The sequence below is a fragment of the Oryctolagus cuniculus genome, chromosome 1 (assembly GCF_051225735.1).
Source record: "Oryctolagus cuniculus isolate XC-2025 breed Fujian yellow rabbit chromosome 1, ASM5122573v1, whole genome shotgun sequence".
Lineage (NCBI taxonomy): Eukaryota > Metazoa > Chordata > Mammalia > Lagomorpha > Leporidae > Oryctolagus > Oryctolagus cuniculus.
In genome coordinates, this window is record NC_142867.1 from 49,773,647 (window position 1) to 49,793,310 (window position 19,664).

The window sequence follows — 19,664 nt, forward strand, 5'->3', positions numbered from 1 at the left end:
CAGTGTGTGACACATAGTCTGTTTATAGTAAATATTTGTTGAAAAAAGAATAAGTGAATAAAAAATAAAAATAAGGAAGGAAGAGAGGGAGAATGGAAAGAAGAAAGGAAGGGAAGAAAGGCAGGCAGGCAGGCAGGAAGATAGGCAAGTAGAAAAAAGCAGAGCTGGGATTTAAACTCTCTGACCTCAGAACCCATTTGTTCCCATTCTGGCACACCAGCAGTTTTATTTCACTTAAAGCATTCTTGATTAGAACTTTATCTTTAAAATGTCCATTTCAGCTTTCTTAAAGATCTCAAATATTTGATCTCAGAACTGTTACGAGTTAGCCTGAGATGGAACACCAGGAAGAAGACCTGTCTTCTTTTTGCCTCATCCTGTTGGGATACTGTAACCATCTTATGCTAACAACTCTTTGCAGAAATATATATGTCATATTCTTTATTTTTAGATTTCTGTTCCTCTTATACAAAGACAGTACTTTTCTCTCCTTCCTTCTCTGAGAGTGATCTTTAATTTAGAGTCAGTTGTTGCTGCTAAGTTGACTGTTGGTAGCCGTGTTGTGCGTGCTCTGCTGACTTTTTTCATGGAGGGATGGTGTGTCACATGTGACGAGCTGGACTCAGTCAAAGGAGTTCTTAGCCTGCCGGGTGCCAGACATCAGGGCTTGGTTCAGGTCTTCCATGGTGACCTCATTTTTTGCTCTTTAATTTTGTTCCTTTTTATTAATAATATGGTTGTCGAGATTTTTTTGTTTTGTTTAATTTTGGTTTCTGCATAACACTATTGACAATTTTCATTTCTTTTTATTCCTGGTGCCGTTTTTTTCTTACAGATTTATTTATTTGAAAGGGAGAGAGAGAGAGAAAGAGAGAGAGGGAGAGAAACTTCCATCTGTTGGTTCACTGTCCAATACCTGCAACATCCTCATCTAGGGCAGGACAAAGCCAGGATCCAGAAACTCCATCTGAGTCTACCATGCTGGCAGCAGGAATCCAAGCACTTGGGTCATCATCTGCTCCCTCCCAGGTGCATTAACAGGAAGCTGGAATAGATGCACTCTGATTTGGGATATGAGCATTAGATGCAGCAGCCCAACATGCTGCACTACAGTGAAGACCCTCTGGTGCCATTTTTTTAAAAAAAAATTACTTAAGAGAGTGAGAAAGAGCACACTCATATCTGATGGTTTGCTCCCCAAATACTAGCAACAAGCAAAACTGGACCTGGACCGACGCTCAGAGCCAGGAATTCAATCCAGATCTTTCATGTGGGTGGCAGGAGCAAAATTACCTGAGCTATCATCAGTGCTTCCCAGGATGTATTTAGCAGGCAGCTGGAATTAGGAGCCAGACCTGAGAAATGAGCCAGGTATTCCCATGTGGGATGTGCTTGTCTTAACCACTAGGCTTATCACCTGCCCCCAAGTGCCATCTTTTTAAAAAGCTTTACTGTGTCTTTCCATCTGCTTCTCAGAAAAGGAGGAAATTTAAGCATGAGAATAAATACAAGGTTTGCCCACTCTTATTGTGCAGAAAGGTCTCATGGTGTCTAGGCTCTTAGCAATGCTATATAGCCTTGAAGGCAAACACAGTGAGGATTATAGATGCGATCTGGTCAAACAGGAAGTGGGTATATCACAGATATATGAAGAGATACACATTTAAAACTTGTCATCAACTAATTGTACTATATAAGCTTCCAAGAGAATACAAGAAACAGATGTTGGTAATGTGAAGCAATAACTATCTTTACCTGGACCAAGTTAAAATCCTTAAGCTTAGGCTATATGGGAATTTATCATATGAAGCAGCCTGATATACTTGGAATCATACTTAGTACCATGATTAGGAGTGGATAGTGTAACTGGCAGTCAACCTAACTTCCAACTTGACCTCTAAAACTATTTAAAGATGTAACTGTTTGTGTTCCCAACTAAGGCAAATCCTTTTCTGGTGGCAACTGTTTTCTTCCCGGGAGAGTTCTCAGTATCTGTTAGAAACTAATTCAATTCCAGGGGCCAGTGCCGTGGCTCACTTGGTTAATCCTCCGCCTGTAGCGCCGGCATCCCATATGGGTGATGGGGTTCTAGTCCCGGTTGCTCCTCTTCCAGTCCAGCTCTCTGCTGTAGCCTGGGAGGGCAGTGGAGGATGGCCGAAGTGCTTGGGCCCCTGCACCCGCGTGGGAGATCAGGAAGAAGCACCTGGCTCCTGGCTTTGGATTTGCGTAGCTCCAGCCATAGCTGCCATTTGGGGGATGAACCAACGGAAGGAAGACCTTTCTCTCTGTCTCTCTATCTATAACTCTACCTGTCAAATGAATAAATAAATAAAAGAAACTAATTCAATTCCAGATATATACTGACTATTAATTGTAGTTAAAGCACAGCATTCGATACTGCATTGGAAACAAATGCAGATGTTCAAAGTCCCTGTCCTCAACGAATTTAGGATTCATATATAATTTTTAAATTTTCCCTTTTTGTGTCTTGGTATCTAACCAACCGAATGCCTGGCACAAAGGAGGGGATAATAAGTGTTAATTAGGTTGCATTGTTGAGTATTATAGAGGGGATGTGCAGAGGAATGGAGATATAATTCCCTATGTAGAATATAAGTACTTTAATTAAGTAAAAAATAACACTCTAGAGGGTTCAAAGAATTTAAGATAGCCCTTTAAGAAGAACTCTTTGAAAACTGGGCAAAATTCTGTCAGTGGGGTAGGGGAAGAAGAGAGAAGCACGCTATTAGTGAGACAAACAATTTGAACATCGGTGAAAAGTAGACACATGGGCACAGGTAAGAATGGAAAAGGGATCAGAGAGGTTCAGGTTGAGGTACATGGTGTACAGGCTAGACAATTAATGAGATCATATCATGACTTACAAGACTAAACTAAGGCATTTGTTAGATCATTGGAAGACATTACAACCAAGTGGTTTGGTGTTATGGTAGAGACTTAGCTTTTGAGAAATTAATTCAACCAGAAGCTGGCAGAGTTGATTTGAGGAAAAGAGACTTGAGCTAGAGAAACAGCTTATGAGGGCTATTGCAGAAGTTCAGATAGGAGTTAAAAGGTTTAAAGAAGATATCAATAAGAATGATAAGACTGTATGTGGTGGGAAGCATGATGGAAAGGAATGCAAATGACTGATTGTTTTCCTCCACTCAGAGATATAAGGTAAAACACAGCTAGCATGAATTTGAGAAAGTGAAGATAGTTAAGATATGGCATTCTTTTTAAAGATTTATTATTTATTTGAAAGAGTTATAAGGGGCAGAGAGAGAGAGAGAGAGAAAGAGAGAGAGATAGATCTTCCATCTGCTGGTTCACTCCCTAGTTTGTCACCATGATCAGGGCTGGGCCAGGCTGAAGCCAGGGGCTAGGAGTTTCATCTGGGTCTCCCACATGGGTGGTAGGTGCCAAGCACTTGGCCTTCATTTCACTGCTTTTCCCAGGCCATTAGCAGGGAGCTGGATCAGAATTGGAGCAGCTAGGACATGAACCAGTGCCCATATGGGATGGCAGCATTGCAGATGGCAGCAACCTCCATTACACCACAGTGCCGGCCCAAAGATTATGGCATTTTTATCAGGTGGCTTCAACATAGGGATTAGTGCATGGCATCTGTGAAGAATGAAGCAGGTACATGAAGAGTTTGGTTACATTTCTGCACTGCAAAAATTCTAAGCTAAGATACAGACCCTCTTTTACTTATATTTTTCAGGATGAGAGAGAATAATGTAAGCAAATTTATTCATGAGTGAGAAAAGGCTTATTGAAATAAAAGTTAAAAAATAGGCTTTTTCAAAATAGCGAAGTAAAGTTGACTTTGTAGAGGATCCTTGTCATCCATATTGAATATCATTTAGACTAGCACTACCATAATTCATTTATTCAGTCATGCTATTAGAACATGAATTCTGGACAATGAGGTAGAATTTAAAACAGAAATAAAAAAAATTAGCCCTCAGCAATTTATAATCTATTTGTGGGAGGAGAGGCCCATCTCCATATTCTCCTCAAATATATGCAGTTTAACCTTATGGCACACTAAGTCCCTCACCATTGCCCCCTTATAGGATGCTCTTTCATATCTGTCTTGCTGTGTGTAGAGAATAGTGCATATGATGTCATGAATTGTAGTAGAGTTCTTTTTGTTTGAATTGCTTAAACTCTAACTCCCATATATGCAACCATTCTATCAATTATGATAAATGAAATATCCTATAGTGAATCTCCATACTTTAAAAATTAGAAGCAAAAACTTTTTGAGTGCCTTCTGTGAATCAGAACTATATTAGACACTTCATATAAATTCTTAAATGTACTGTGTGGGATTCCTGGCACCCCAGGGCTGTTTTGAGCAGTAACTGTGATCTTATTCAAATCACAGAACCTTCTTAAGCCTCAGCTTCTTCACTTGTAAAATAAGAATATTATCTACTGCATAGTTTTTACAGCTTTATTAAACTATAAGTGAAATACATTAAACTGCATGTATGTAAATCACAACATTTGATAGATTTTGAGATAAGTATATACCAGTGAAGCCATTTCCACAATCAAAATAATGAACATATCCACTACCCCTAACAGTTCACTCATGATCCTTCCATATTAGAGCAAAACAGATCACAGATAGCCCTGGAGCTGAGGAATAACTTTGCTTTTTGGTAAAATTTGCAGGTCCACAGCTTTCTGATCAATCTTGTGATACTCTGCAATCTCGTATATCTCTTTCTCCACGTCAAAGATCTCACGTTCTGGTGTCTGGGCCTCCATAGCTTCTTGTTCTTGAAGTCAGCTTCAATGATATGTTTTGAGATTTTCATACTGCTGAAACTAATTTTTGTGGAGGTGGCAGTGATAAAATTCTGGTGTGTTCTGTACAGAGGGACTCAGTTGAGGGCAAGAAGTCCAGTTACGAGTAGCAAGCCACTGCTCAGGTGCCTCAGGAAAACCACCGCCTTGCCTCTGTGGCGCCCAGTGTGGATGATCAGAATGGTGCCGGGGTGATGCTGGCCTGTAGTCTGCTCACATCCCTCACGTGCTGACTGAGGTTCCTCTCCACTCCCCCCCTTGCCTAAACAGCTCTGAAGCACATCCTCTGCAGGACAGTGTCTAGGCGTTGTGTGACACTCGTCCCCCCTGGGGCCAGTACTCTCATCACCACAAACTGATTTGTGGCTGTCGCGAAAACCTCCTCATTTTTCTTTTCAATCCTGGATTTAGGAGCTAAGTACTTCCTCTTATACATGACCTTTCTGGAACACATAGCAGATCAGGACTGTCTGCCAGTTTGTCTCACGAGGACAGGATATTAGCTGTAATGGAATTCCCTTTTGGGATTTTTTTAGCCTTGAGGTTATTCTTTTTAATTTGCCATTAGCATTATTATATCATGGCTTGAGGTCTTAGTGTCTGCCTTTGGAGCTTTTTCATCTGTCATCTTGTAAAATAGGAAAGAGTCAAAAATAAAATATTTATTTCACACACACACACTCACACACATGCAGTGAGAGTGAGATAGAGTTAGAAGAAAGATTCCATCTGCTGGTTCACTCCCCAAATGCCTGCAGTTGCTTGAGTTCTAAAGCAAGGAGAAGGGGAACTCAACCCGTTTCTCATGTAGATGGCAGAAATCCAACTCCTTGAGCCATCACCACTGCCTCCCAATGTCTGAATTATCAAGAAGCTATAGCTGGGAATCGAACCCCAGGCCCTTCAATGCGGGACACAGACATCCTAACTGACAGCTTAACTGTTAGGCCTTTCTTAGGCTTGTAATGTATGTAGACTACTGAATGATGTCATCTTTCTCATTTCTGATATAACTCTGAATATAACATATCAAAATTTAATATTGGTTTTGTGTTTTATATTTTACATATTTTTATTTTTATTATTTCTTTCTCACAGTATGCTTTGCTTTTAAATGTTATTTATTTTCTGGTTTGCTATGGGAAAAGCTGAGATAATTGATTTGGTACCATCTTTTTCAATTTAGGTGTTAGTGCTATAAACATACTTCTGCTTTAACTGCATCCCACATAATTTGATATACTTAATATTTTCATACAGTTAAAATATTTTCTAATTTCCCTTTTGATTTGTTCTCTGATCCATTGTCATGAAGAAGTGTGTTGTTTGGTTCCTAATATTTGGGGATTTTCAATATATATATTTTCATTATTGATTGCCAATTCAATTTTGTTGTTATCAGAGAACATATTTTATATGGTCTGAATACCTTTCAATTTACTAATGCTTGCTTTATGGCTTAGAAAATGTTATATGTGTTCTACAAAAGAATGAGCATTCTGTTGTTGGACAACATGTTCTGGTAAAATTAGTTGACAGTTTTTCAAGTCTTCTATTTTTTCCTTATTTTTTGTCTACTTTTAGCATTATTGAGAGAGAGGGTGATTTTGAAAACTATAATTGTAATTCTCCTTGAAATTTTATATTTTTCTCTCTTGTATTTTGTACCTCCATTAGGTAGAAAAGTGTTTAGGACCATTGTGTCTTTCTGATGAATTTATCCCTTATGATCCTAAAAAAATTCCTCTGTCTCTAGTATTGTTGCTTGCTCTGAAATTGATTTTGTCTGATAGCCACTACAGGTTTCTTTTAGTTTGATCATGGAATATATTTTTAATCCTTTCACTAATAAAGAAATGTGTATTTATAAAATGGATTTCTTCTAGACTGGCAGCATGTAATTGTGTCTTGTTTTTTTTTGTCTAGGATGATAATCTTTCCCATTTAATTTCAGTTTTTAGACTATTTACATTTAATGTGATTATCAACATGGTTAAATATAAATGTATGATCATTATTTTTGCTTCTTATTTTACCAGCAACTTATCATTTTTTAAAAGATTTTTTTTATTTATTTGAAAGTCAAGTTACACATAGAAAGGAGAGTCAGAGAGAGAGAGAGAGAGAGAGAGAGAGAGAGAGAGTTCTTCCATCTGCTGGTTCGCTCTCCAGTTGGCTGCAACAGCCGGAGCTGTACCCATCTGAAGCCAGGAGCCAGGAGCTTCTTCTGGATCTCCCACTCAAGTGCAGGAACCCAAAGACTTGGGCCATCTTCTGCTGCTTTCCCAGGCCATAGCAGATAGCTGGATCAAAGTGGAGCAGCCAGGACTTGAACTGGCACCCATTATGGGATGCCAGCTCTGCAGGTGGTAGCTTTACTGATTATGCCACAGTGCTGGTCCTTTTATTATTCCCTTTTCCTTTTTTCTTGCCTTCTTTTGAATTTCTTGGGAATTTTTGTGATTTTGATTTAAATTCTTTATTGGTTTATTAATTATAACTTTTTGTTTTATTTCATTTTAGTGGTTGCTTTAATATTTACAGCAACCTTATACAATTTATCATAGAGTTATCTGTCGCTCCCCGTCTTCGTGGAGGAACGACACAGGACCCTGCGCTGTTCTTTTGTCTGCTCGGCCCTCCCCGGGTTTGCTGCTGGTTCTTCCCAGGTTGGCTACCGTCCCTTCCAGCTCCGTGGAAGGGCGGTTCCCCCTGCTGCTTTTCCCCACTTCCGCAGGGGAGCGGCACACCGCCGGCCGGCTCTCTCGGGGGCTGCACAGGTGTTCCTTCAGATAGATGTTCCCGGTGCATGTTGTCTCTCTCCTCCTTTATAGTCCTCTTCCACCAATCCCAACTCTGCTACCCACACGCCGAGTACGCTGCTCTCCTCCAATCAGGAGTAGGTCCTACAGTTTATTGGTTGAACTGGAGGCAGCTGTGTAGAAGCTGTTTCTCCCTTCTCAGCGCCATATTGTGGGAGAGCAGATGTATAGAATAAGTCTTAATTCCAGTAACTTAGTCTAGTCCGAGTTGCTCCCCACAGTTATCAAATAATGCTATTGTACTTCATGTATAGTATAGGAATTTTACAATGGTATATACTTTTATTTCTCTCCCCCAGCCTTTTTGATACTTTTTGTGTTACATATTATTTACACGTTATGAACCTCAGAATAAATAGTTATTTTTATTTGAATTGTCCGTAGTATTTTGAAGAGATTTAAAACTAAGAAATAGTATTTTATACTTACTCACATACTTACCATTGTTTGTGCACAATCAGATTTTTCATTTGATGACATTACCAATTGCCTGAAGGATTTCTTTAACATTTCTTGTAGAATGTGGAATTGGTGAGATTTACTTCAATGTTTATATTTCTGACAAATCTTTATTTCAGTAGTATTAATTTTAGATTGAAGTTTTTTCTTTTTGTTCAATACTTTATTTGTTTTTATAAGATTTTATTTATTTATTTATTTATTTGAGAGGCAGAGTTACAGACAAAGAGAGGGAGAGACAGAGAGAGAGAGGTCTTCCATCACCTGGTTCACTCCCCAAATGGCCACAATGGCTGGAGATAGGCTGAACTGAAGCCAGGAGCTAGAAGTTTCTTCTGGGTGTCCCACGTGGGTACAGGGGCCCAAGCAGTTGCACTGCTTTCCCAGGCCATTAGCAGGGAACTGGATCAGCAGAAGAGCAGCCAAGACTGGAACCTGCGCCCATATGGGATGCTGGAGCCCAGGCAGAGGTTCAGCTTACTCTGCCACGGCGCTGGCCCCTGTTCAATACTTTAAAGACAGTATTGTTTTTTGCCTTGTGTTGGTTTTCTAATGCAGTCTGCTGTAATTATTATATATATTCCTCTGTTTGTAATGTGTTATTTTCTTCTGACTACTTTTTAGAGTTTACCACTGTTTTTAAAATTTTTAAATTTATTTGAAAGGTAGAGAGAGAGAGCAAAGTGAGCGAGAGTGGCCAGAACCAGACAGGCAGATGTCTGGTTTACTGGTTCATTACCCAAATGCCAACAAAAACCAGGCTTGGGCCTGGCTGACGCCAGGAGCCTTAACAGAACTTGATCTAGGTCTACCATGAGGGTGGCAGGCACCAAACTACTGGAATCATCACCTGCTTTCTTCCAGGAGTGCATTAGGAGAAATGTAGAATTGAGAGTGAAACCAGGACTTGAATCCAGGCACTCTGATGTAGGGTGTAAGTGTCTCAAGGGGTATCTTAACCGCTGTGCCCAACACCTGCCCCGTCATTGGTTTAAGCAGTTCGATTGTGCCTGCGTGTAGCTTTCTTGATGTTTCTTTAGCTTGAATTTCTTTGAGATGTTTAGAGCTGTGCATTTTTGACTTTCATTACATTGGAAAACTTCCAGATGTGGTTTCTCAGATTTTTTTTATCTTCAGGCCTTTTCTTGGAAAACTCCAGTTATGTGTGTGTATTAGGTAGTTTAAAGTTGACCTGTAAGTCACTGATTCTTCGCTCACTTTTTCATCTGTTTTTCTGTATTCTGTTTCATTTTGAATTATTTCTATTGATGTGTATTCAAGCTCACATTTTGTACTTATTTTGTCCTGCTATGTCTAATCCACTTTTAATTCTACCTAGTATCTTTACATTTCAGATACTGTAATTTTTTTACCTCTATAAGTTTAATCTGAGTCTTTTTAAATTCTATTTCTGTCTAATATTTTGTCTTTATTTTAGCTCTCTGCAGAAAAAGAATACAACTATAATAACTGTTTTAATATCTTCATTAGTTAGAGCAAATGTGCCATTTTTGAGTAAGTTTCAGTTGACTGAGTTTTTTATTTTATTTTATTTTTTTATTTGACAGAGTTAGATAGTGAGAGAGAGAGAGAGAGAGACAGAGAGTAAGGTCTTCCTTCCGTTGGTTCACCCCCCAAATGGGCACTACAGCCTGAGCTACGCGAATCCAAAGCCAGGAGCCAGGTGCTTCCTCCTGGTCTCCCATGCAGGTGCAGGGGCCCAAGCACTTGGGCCATCCTCCACTGCCTTCCCGGACCTCAGCAGAGAGCTGGACTGGAAGAGGAGCAACCGGGACAGAACCAGCGCCCCAAATGGGACTAGAACCCAGCGCCCATATGGGATGCCGGTGCTGCAGGCGGAGGATTAGCCAAGCAAGCCACGGCGCTGGCCCCAGTTGACTGAGTTTTTTGCAGTGTAGGTTGCATTTTCTTCCTTGTTTGTATGCTAGTAATTTTGCATTTGGTGCTAGAATTTGTGAATTTTATTCAGTAAAGTAATCAAAATTTCTGTATGCCTATAAATGTTTTGAAACTTTTTTTTTCTGGTGTGAGTTAAGGTGGAAACAGTTCATTCTTTCCAAGTGTTTTTTACTTAAGCTCTGTCATTTGGGACCAGTACAGTCTTTACTGCAGGTTTAATTTTCTTCACTATGGAGGTAGTTTTAATTTGTTTTGTTTTTCTTTTTTTTTTAATATTATTTTACTTATTTGAAAGGCAGAGTTATAGGGGAGAGGTGAGACATAGAGATCTTCCATCTGCTGTTTTGCTTCTCAAATGGCTGCAACAGCCAGAGCTGGGCCAGACTGAAGCCAGCAGTCAGGGACAGATTTTTCTGAGTCTCCCATGTGGGTGCAGGGGCCCATGGACCAATGCCATCGTCTGCTGCTTTCCCAGGCACATTAGCAGGGAGCTGGATCAGAAGTGGAGCAGCCGGAATGTGAACCCGTGCCCATATAGGGTGCTGGTATTACAGGTAGCCGTTTAACCTGCTATGCCACAATGCTGGCCTGGGTAACAGGGACCCAAGCATTTCGGTGATATTCCATTGCTTTTCCCAGGTCATTAGCAGGGAGCTGAGTTGGAAGTGAAGCAGCCAGGACAGGAATTGCTGCCCATGTGGGATGCTGACATTTCAGGCCACAGCTTTACTCACTGGGCCTGTGGATCCAGTAATTATTAAATTCTTCTTTTTAGATACCATTTATCTTCTGATGAGAGATGGCAAATGCTTCAAGAAGGGCTTTGTGATCCATTTTCACTTTATAAGAGCCCAGGGGTGACATAAGGGTACTTCAAAATGATTGTGGAAAATGTGTATTATGAAAAAATTATGCTTGGATTTCCAAATACTTTTGCACCAAAATGAACCTGTCTCTTAATAAAATTTTTCCACAAACTTTTTGAAGTACTTTCACATATGTGAATATATTGATGTTCTGATTTATTTCCTATTTCCATGGCAAATTAAGACTGCTTTGCATTTTTTGTGGCTTTAATAACTTCTACATCCAAGTTTCTTACATGTCCAAGGTTTAGCTCATGATTAAAACTGTTAGGATTATTATCTAAATGTTACATTCAAATTAAACCATTTTACTACCACAGTTCAATGTTTTTCAAGAATGCTTCTTTTATTCAGAGGCAATGTATCTAATGACTGAATAATTGAAGACAAGTTATCAGAAATATCAAATTTTCCCAAATTTTGAAATAACTTGTATTCATTTAGGGTATTCATTCTGTGAACAAAATCAATTTTGCATTCCATCATACAAAAAGTTTGGAAACCATTGATTTTCAAAAATAATTACACAGTAAATTCCCAGTCAGTTTATGAAAGACCACTGTTGATGCAGAGCTACCCACAGAATTATTTTGCTTATATGGGAACTTTAGAGGTGGTTGTAGCATAACTGACCTGGAAAACAGCAATTTTTTATTTCTTTACTAAAGGAAAAATCTAGGACTCTTTCAGTTAACTACCTTATTCTAACATAAAAGAACTAAAGAATTTACAGTCAGTAATTATGAACCATAATAATTTTGGAACCACTTTTCATCGCTGTTTTTGGTTCCTGAATAGTTGCATTGACATATAGAAGACATGGGCATGATACATAATGCTGATGATCCTACCAGACAAGAAGCCTGGTATCTTAGGTGCTTAAGTGCTGAGTTGGCAAGGATCTGGAATGAGGGGGCACCTGGATTCATCTGTTTCCTTCACTGTAAACCGGCTCTTTGTATTCATGAACCTTTGTTTGGCTTTGATGACAGCTTCCTTGGTTGAGAGTCACCTTATTTTTGGTTCAAGACAAGTTACCTACACAAAGCTTGTAAACACATTGCAAGACTGAGTTTTGATGAATCTCACAAAACTCTTCTATGGGGCATGTCTTGAAACTGAGGCCTTAACAATGTTAATAATTCAGTATTTGTCAGTACTGTAGATATTAATGGATTCATACTTCACCTGGACAAACCTTGGTCCAATCAAATGTGGGAATAAATTTATCTCATTTTAATCTCTGGTGTGAGCATTTTAATACTTTTTTTCAACCTATAGGTGAAATAGAGAAAATATTAATCCTCCCTTAGAAATAAAAGGCTTATAGCCTAAAGGATTATATTGTGAAGTAGAAGAAAATAAGTATTACAACAAATTACCATTTGATTTAGTGAAAATAATGTTTAGGAATTTTTATATCACACTATGGCTAATTTGGGCTATTTTTAATTGCCCCATTGGTTCAAAGTTTCAGGTGAAGTACCTATTTTGGTAATTTAGGTAAATATATTTTCTTAACTTTAAATAAACAGTAGATTTATGTACTATGAACAGGTAAAGTTATATTAAGTATTTATCAGAAAAAATTAGACCATGTTAATAATAAATATAAAGATAATAGTTAAATATATTTAGTATTTAGAACTTAAGGTAATTTTATAAAAATTCTGCCATGGGTAAATAAATGAATCTCCCTTTATTAAAATTCCACAGGATTGACATGATTTCCATTAGATTATTAGTAACTTCAGGACATACCTCATAATTTGTGGGTCCTAGAAGTAATATGTTGATAGCTACAGTGGAAAAATCTTGTTACTTAAGTTTTGGTAGTTGTTGAGCTGTCTGAATAATCTTTGTCCTTCTGGCATATACCACAACATTTTATAATTGCAAAGGAATTATTTTAAAGCATTACCTAACTTGGCCTCTTTCAGGCTGATGTGAGTACTTTGTTGTCAGATTTCCTCTGTTAAATAATAAAAATGAGTAATTTAAACTTTTGTATAAGGAAAAAGTATAGTGTTTCTTCCCTGAAGTATTTAATTGCACATTTCTACCTGGAAATTGCTATTATAATGTTCATATTGAGCTGTAAGAATAAGGACATAAATTTAAAATAATCTTGTAGTGATCAAATGTGATTTACATTATTTGGTAAAAGACACTGGTAACAAAATAAAGAAACCAAATACAAACTTTTTTACTTTTGGCTTCTTAGAAAGCTGATTCTAACTTTTAAAAAGAGTATTTATTTATTTATTTATTTGAAAGTCAGAGTTAGAGAGGGAGAGACAAACAGATGTCTTCCATCCACTGGTTCACTCCCCAGATGACTGCAATGGCCAGCACTGGACTAAGCTGAAGCCAGGAGCCAGGAGCTTTTTCCAGGTCTCCCACGTGGATGGCAGGGGCCTAGGCACTTGGTACATCTTCCATTGTTCTTCTCAGGCCATTAGCAGAGAGCTGAATTGGAAGTGCAGTGACGTGAACCGGCACCCATATGGGTTGCTGGTGTCCCAGGCCGCTACTTTACCTGCTACGCCACCATGCTGCTGGCCCCTGATTTGAGCTTTTAATAAGTTTCAGCAGTCAGACACTTCTATTAATATTATATTTTCATTAACATAGATCTTCAAATGGGCAATTATGTCCGCATGATACATATATGAGGTTAAATGATGGTAATTTGCCACCTGTGTCATGAGCAAGCTCCTTTGATTCTTATGCAAAAATTTCTGTAGTTTTCTTGGTAAGTCTAGTGTCCAAAAATATGAATTAGAAGGAAAAACATCAAAATTATAAAATTTTCACTGTTGTTAAGAAATCATGCATAAGATCTTAAAATAAATAGAAAGGAATTAGAGGTGTATTTTAGACAGCAGATTTAGATCCATTCAAGGAATTTGTAGGAATGTCTTCATTATACTGTGGTAGTAATAAATGGCTACAAGCTTAGTAATAAAAATAGAATACATTTTAAACCATAAGTGAGCTTAGCAACTTTGGCTCAATTTCTTTCCACTTTTGTATCCCTTGCTAAGGAGAATGCACTACATCTCTGTGAACAACCTGAATTTCTTTTGCCCTGGAATATCATAAAGTCCAACTTGGCTTTTGACACAGTCTAAGCTACTTGGATTAGGTAAAGCCGATCTTAAAAGAGAAAAATTGGATACTCAGCAAACCCCAGCAGATATTTTGATACACTCTTGGAGCTGATAAGAGTCGTCATAAATTTAAACATTACCTTTCCTAGCACAGAAACCACACTAATAAATGGCTTTGAATATTTTATGAATGACTGAGCACCCTGCTTTGCTAATAAGTCCTCTGGAAAGCTATGACTTTTTTGGGATGGTTTTACTTTTGGAGGAAGGAGTATTGAAGAGAAGCTACTGATGAGGTGTCATATAATTTTACAAGTTGCATAACTGCTTTTAACTACTAAACTATCTCTGATTAAAATAACAATTGAGCTTATAATTTTTTCTGAACAGCTGCTGCTACAGGGGGTCATTACCTTGGAGAGCTTGAAAATAATCGTACTCCTGGTACATGAGTTATGTAGTCTTGTGTTTTACAGCAAAGCACAAAGTTTAAAGCCTATAGAAGAATGTTATTTGAAAGCTGTCAAACCATGTTAAAAAAGACTGCATCGTCAAAAGGCCCTGGTGGCCACGATTCTGCATGTAGCCTTGTCTTATTCATTATAAAATGCATGTTTATAAAGTTCCACAGAGCATCCAATTCCCAATTCACTTATATCAGCAAGACTTAACTTGCTCATTAATCTAAATTCTTTTGCAACTTTAATCTACATGTTTAATTAATCATAAAATGAGGCGGTAAGTAATTTCAGCAATGTGTGGCTTGTTATCAGATGCATTTAATCACTCTTCTGTGAGCTCATTTGGAAACACCTGAAGATGTCGAGTGCAGTTTGAATAAGCATAAATTATTCTTTGTCAGTGTACTTCACTCAACTAATAAGACATTAATTTAAAAGGCACTGTTTGTCATTTTTAGATCTTTACCAATATTTTTAGCTTAGCAATATAACTCTAATTGTATATATGATTCACAACTAGTGCCCGACATAGGAAAGGGTAAGAGTTTAATTCATTTTTCTTATTTACATGTAATTATGTCATGTAATCTTAGTTTTTAATGAGGATTAACCATCTTGTGAGTATTCATATGCTTTTGGAATAAGGTACTAATGAATTATAGTTGGAAAAATTATTTGTTGGTACAAAGGTCTGTGATTGCTTGTTTCTTGCCTACGTTAGGATGAAAGGATATGAGTTTTGGGAAACGGTATTGATTTGAGGATATAGATAGTACCCAGGTATATATGATGCAGATGGTAAACTTAAAAAATACAAGTGAAATATCTGTATTCAGCTGTCTCACACAAGAAAAAAATAGTTCTTGTATGGGCCTAGGTAGTCTAAAATGGTGCTAATCTTTCTCCCTTCCCCCAGTCTTTCAACAGTATTGCACAGTGGATGATAGCAGGTTCTAAAAAGGAAAAAACCCCAAACAATAAAAATACCCAGTCATAGTTTCAGAGCAAAAAACAAACAAACAAAACAAAAACAAAAAAGCCCCAGGAGATTTGAATGATTTATGTATCTCCATGTCAGCAGCATGGGAATAAAAATTGCATTTTATAGGATGTCATCACCTGTCCTGTTTATGCCATGAAAGCAGTGACACACGGTAAGAATAATTATCTCAGTGGAAACAAATTTATTTACCTGCCGTGGAGCATCCCTGTTCATCTTACTCATGAACTCATCTCACTCATACGCTGTCTATGGATTGTCAGCAGTGAGCCAGAGGGGATGATTCCTGAAAAGGAAATATTGGTTTGAGCTGAAATATAGCCATAGTCTCCCTTTTTATTTGATGTGCACATCTCCTGGGCTTCTCCCCTTTCTTCAGGGATACTTTACACTGAACTAACAGTTATTTATATGTCCATTTCATGCCCTTTGCTTCATACTCTATGTAACATTTTTCCTTCCTATTTTCCTTTCTGAGGGAAAACAAAATCCTAGAAAATCTCATTTGTACCTTTAAAAGCATACAGGCTATGGCAGTACATTGTGGTGAAATGTTATTTACTCTTACTTCACTTAAAGTACCACAGATTGTTTTCTTCGAACCATGGATGAACACTTCAAACACTGGGGGCTTCCTTGAAAGAACATTTCATTTGAACTTAACTTTCTTGATAAGAATAGTCTTCTCATTCCTGTATAATCTTGGTGGATGGAGGGATAGATATAGTCTATATGAAGACATGCTGTTGGTTTTCCTTGATATGAAAACTCAAGCTCCCTTTACTCCCTTCCCCCAGAAAATTTAAGACAATTTTTCCAAACAGGTCTATTTTCTAACATTGAGAGAGAAAGAGCAGCTTTCTTGCCTCCACTCCACTGAATGTGGAGAGGCCTGTCCTGTTGTCCTGTTAGTTCCCTCCACATGAAGATAAATGATTCATTTTATAAAATAATATTTATAACTGTAGCTTTTGTCTCTGTGTGATGTGTACTTCAAGTGAAAAGTGATAAACTCAGTCTCATGCTGCTCGTCTACTCTGGATGTTTTAAGTATGTCTTATACAGAGATACACATTCATGACATTATGCAACTTTACCCAGTGTACACACTGACACAAACAAGGGCATATCACTCAAACATACCTTTCAAATGGAGACTTTGCAATTGATTAGGATGCACAACACCTAGAATGAGGAATTGCTGTAGTAGATGCAAATGAATGAGTGGGCCTTCTGCTCCCAGCTGCACTGAGAGAGGGTTAGCAGGACTCTCAGCATGTAGCTTCTCTGGCTTTAGAACAGCATGCTTGGGCCGGCTCACTAGGCTAATGCTCCGCCTGCGACACCGGCACATCAGGTTCTAGTCCCGGTTGGGGCGCCAAATTCTGTCGCGGTTGCCCCTCTTCCAGGCCAGCTCTCTGCTATGGCCTGGGAGTGCAGTGGAGGATGGCCCAGGTCCTTGGGCCCTGCACTCCGTGGGAGACCAAGAGAAGTACCTGGCTCCTGGCTTCGGATCAGTGCGGTGCGCTGGCCGCAGCGGCCATTGGAGGGTGAACCAACAGCAAAAGGAAGACTCTCTCTCTCTCTCACTGTCCACTCTGCCTGTAAAGGAAAAAAAAAAAAAAGCATGCTGGTGCAGAAAGGAATACTGATGGCAGAAGGAGTTGCTGAAGAACAAGTACTGAGCAAGTACAATGTGGTGTCTACCAGCACATGCACTTGCACTCTGGGGGAAGGTTTCTGGAAATCCTGAGTGGATATCCATGGTCTTCAGCTGCTTTGGATTTCAGGATCATCAAATGAATGAGAATGTCACAGTGCAGTCAGTTATAGGCAATGCTGTGCATACTATGCCTCACTTCCTTATATTAAAAATGGGCTAACAATTATATATTCAGCAATGACTTTTGCTACCTCAGGAGCAGGCTTAATGTTCATACATCCCAATTTCTTTTTTAAAAAACGTTTATTTATTGGGGCTGGTGCTGTGGTGCAGTGGGTTAAGCCATGGTCTGCAGGGCTGGCATTCCATATGGGCAAGGGTTTGAGTCTCGGCTGCTCCACTTGCAATCCAGCTCCCTGCTAATGTGCCTGGGAAAGCAGTGGAGGGTAGCCAAAGTCAATTCTGACTTATAAATAAATAAATAGATCTTTTAAAAAGTGTATTTATTTATTTGAAGTGTAGAGCAACAGAGAGATATAGAGACAGGAAAAGAGAGGGGAGAGAGAGAGAGAGAGAATCTTCCATCCACTGGTTCACTCCCCAAATATCTTCAATAGCTGAGTTTGGGCCATACTGAGGCCAGGAGCCAGGAATTCAATCTGGGTATCATGTTGCTGGCAGAGATCCCAGTACCTGGCAGGACCCTAGTACCTTCCTCCCAGAGTTTGCATCAGTGGAAGCTGGAACCAGAAACAGAGTTGGGACTCAAAGCAGGCACTCCATTATGTGATATGGGCTTCCCAAGTGGTGGTTTAATCAACTGCACCACAATGCCTGTTCCTCCCAATTTCTTAATAAGCAAAATCCTGTCTGAGATTTTACTGACAAGTTTATTTACAGACACGGTTTTCCTATGCACATTTTAATAATTTGTCTTTGTCTTTTATCCTAGTTTTATGAACATTATCTAGATTTTCATAATCATTTGAATTTGGCTTTCATTAGAAGATCATTTAGACATCACATTAATACAGAGTATTTGGTGGTTTTTTGAGACGTTCCGATGTAAGACGTTCAAAGTTCTACCCAGATGACATTTTTATGGATCTGTATGGCCTTGTGCATATATGAAAACAAGGTAGTGGGTTGTACCAATGGCTAGATGTGCATTTAGCTATTGCTTTGGATTTACATGAGAATGCATTTACTTACAGTTGTACTAACTTTTCTAGTACTCTTAACTTAGAAGCTTTGGTCTTTGTAATTTTTAAAAGTTTATTTATGTGTGAGAGAGTGAGCATGCAAGCTCCTATCTACTGATTCACTCCCCAAAGGCTCAAAACAGTCTGGACTGAGCTGGGCTATAGCCAGGAGCTGGAAACGCATTCCAGGTCTGCCACATGAGTGGTTGGAACCTAATCACTCAAGCCATCACCATTGCCTCTCAGGATCTTCACTAACATGAAGCTGAGCTAAGAACCAAAATTGGGCATTGAACCCAGTTACTCTAATATGGGTTGTGGGCTCATCAACTGGTGTCCTAACTGCTAGGTTAGATGCCTGCCCCTGATCTGTGTGTTCTTTTTAAGCAACATCTGAATTACTTATATTCAGAAGAAAATAATAGTTTTAGCGATTATTTATATTTCTTCCATCACCCACAATATATAGTAATGATCATTTGTTCATGAATTCTTTCAACTGTTGTATTTGAAAATCCTAGATTTCATACATAATAGATGGTATAGAGTTTATAGTCTTTTCTTATTGAATTCTTGCTCTTTTTTCATTTGTGCTTTTCTTTTTGGAAAGCATATGACTTACTTAAAGGCTGATAGGTACCTAGTTTTTTAGTCTTCCTTTATATGAAAAAAAGACTCTCTGAAGTTTGAACAAATGTGTGTTTGTAGGGAGTTTTGAACTTACTAATAGGTAAAATTCTTAAAGTTTGTTGTTTCGAATAGATATTCTCATAGGAACTGTGTTATAGGTGATTTGTTTCCTTGGACAGCTCACTGAAACCCATTTACCTCATAATTTGCCTCACAATGGGGCTGAATAACACTCTTGGTAGCATGAAGGGACTTTAAAGTTAGTGGGAAAATGGAATTAAAAGATGTTTTTAAACTTTCAAAATCCATGTGTAGTTTTTTCATAATACATATTTTCTATGGACTTTTTGTAAGACCCTCTAATAGTTGTTAAGTGGATATAAAATTTCATTTTGAAATCTAATTTTAATAACATTCCTCTAATGAATATTTTGTAGAGGAATTTGACTTTTTCCTTCATCTACTGTACCAGTGAGATGAAATCTAGAATGCAAGGCAGGCTTTTGTGATGTCCCCAGCTGTATAATGAAAGTACCTGTGTGTCCAGGCTAAGGTAGGAGGTAATGAATAACTCTTAGTGGCCCAGGAATGGAGATGTATGTCTGTTTGCACATGTCATCCAATTGGGAGGTTTATATGGTTTGAGAGTGAAGAAGGGACAGTTTAGAACTTTTTGCCAATGAGTCAAAGTGTGGAGAAACCAA

The 19,664-nt window shown here is 38.4% G+C and overlaps 1 protein-coding gene and 1 pseudogene across 50 annotated transcripts in view; one reads left to right on the forward strand and one right to left on the reverse strand.

Moving 5' to 3' along the window:
• SOX6 (SRY-box transcription factor 6) overlaps positions 1 to 19,664 on the forward strand; it is a 647,472-nt gene that overhangs the window by 118,220 nt on the left and 509,588 nt on the right. The gene's annotated exons all lie outside the window — the stretch shown is intronic.
• LOC149128388 (large ribosomal subunit protein eL6 pseudogene) lies at positions 4,574 to 5,323 on the reverse strand (annotated as a pseudogene).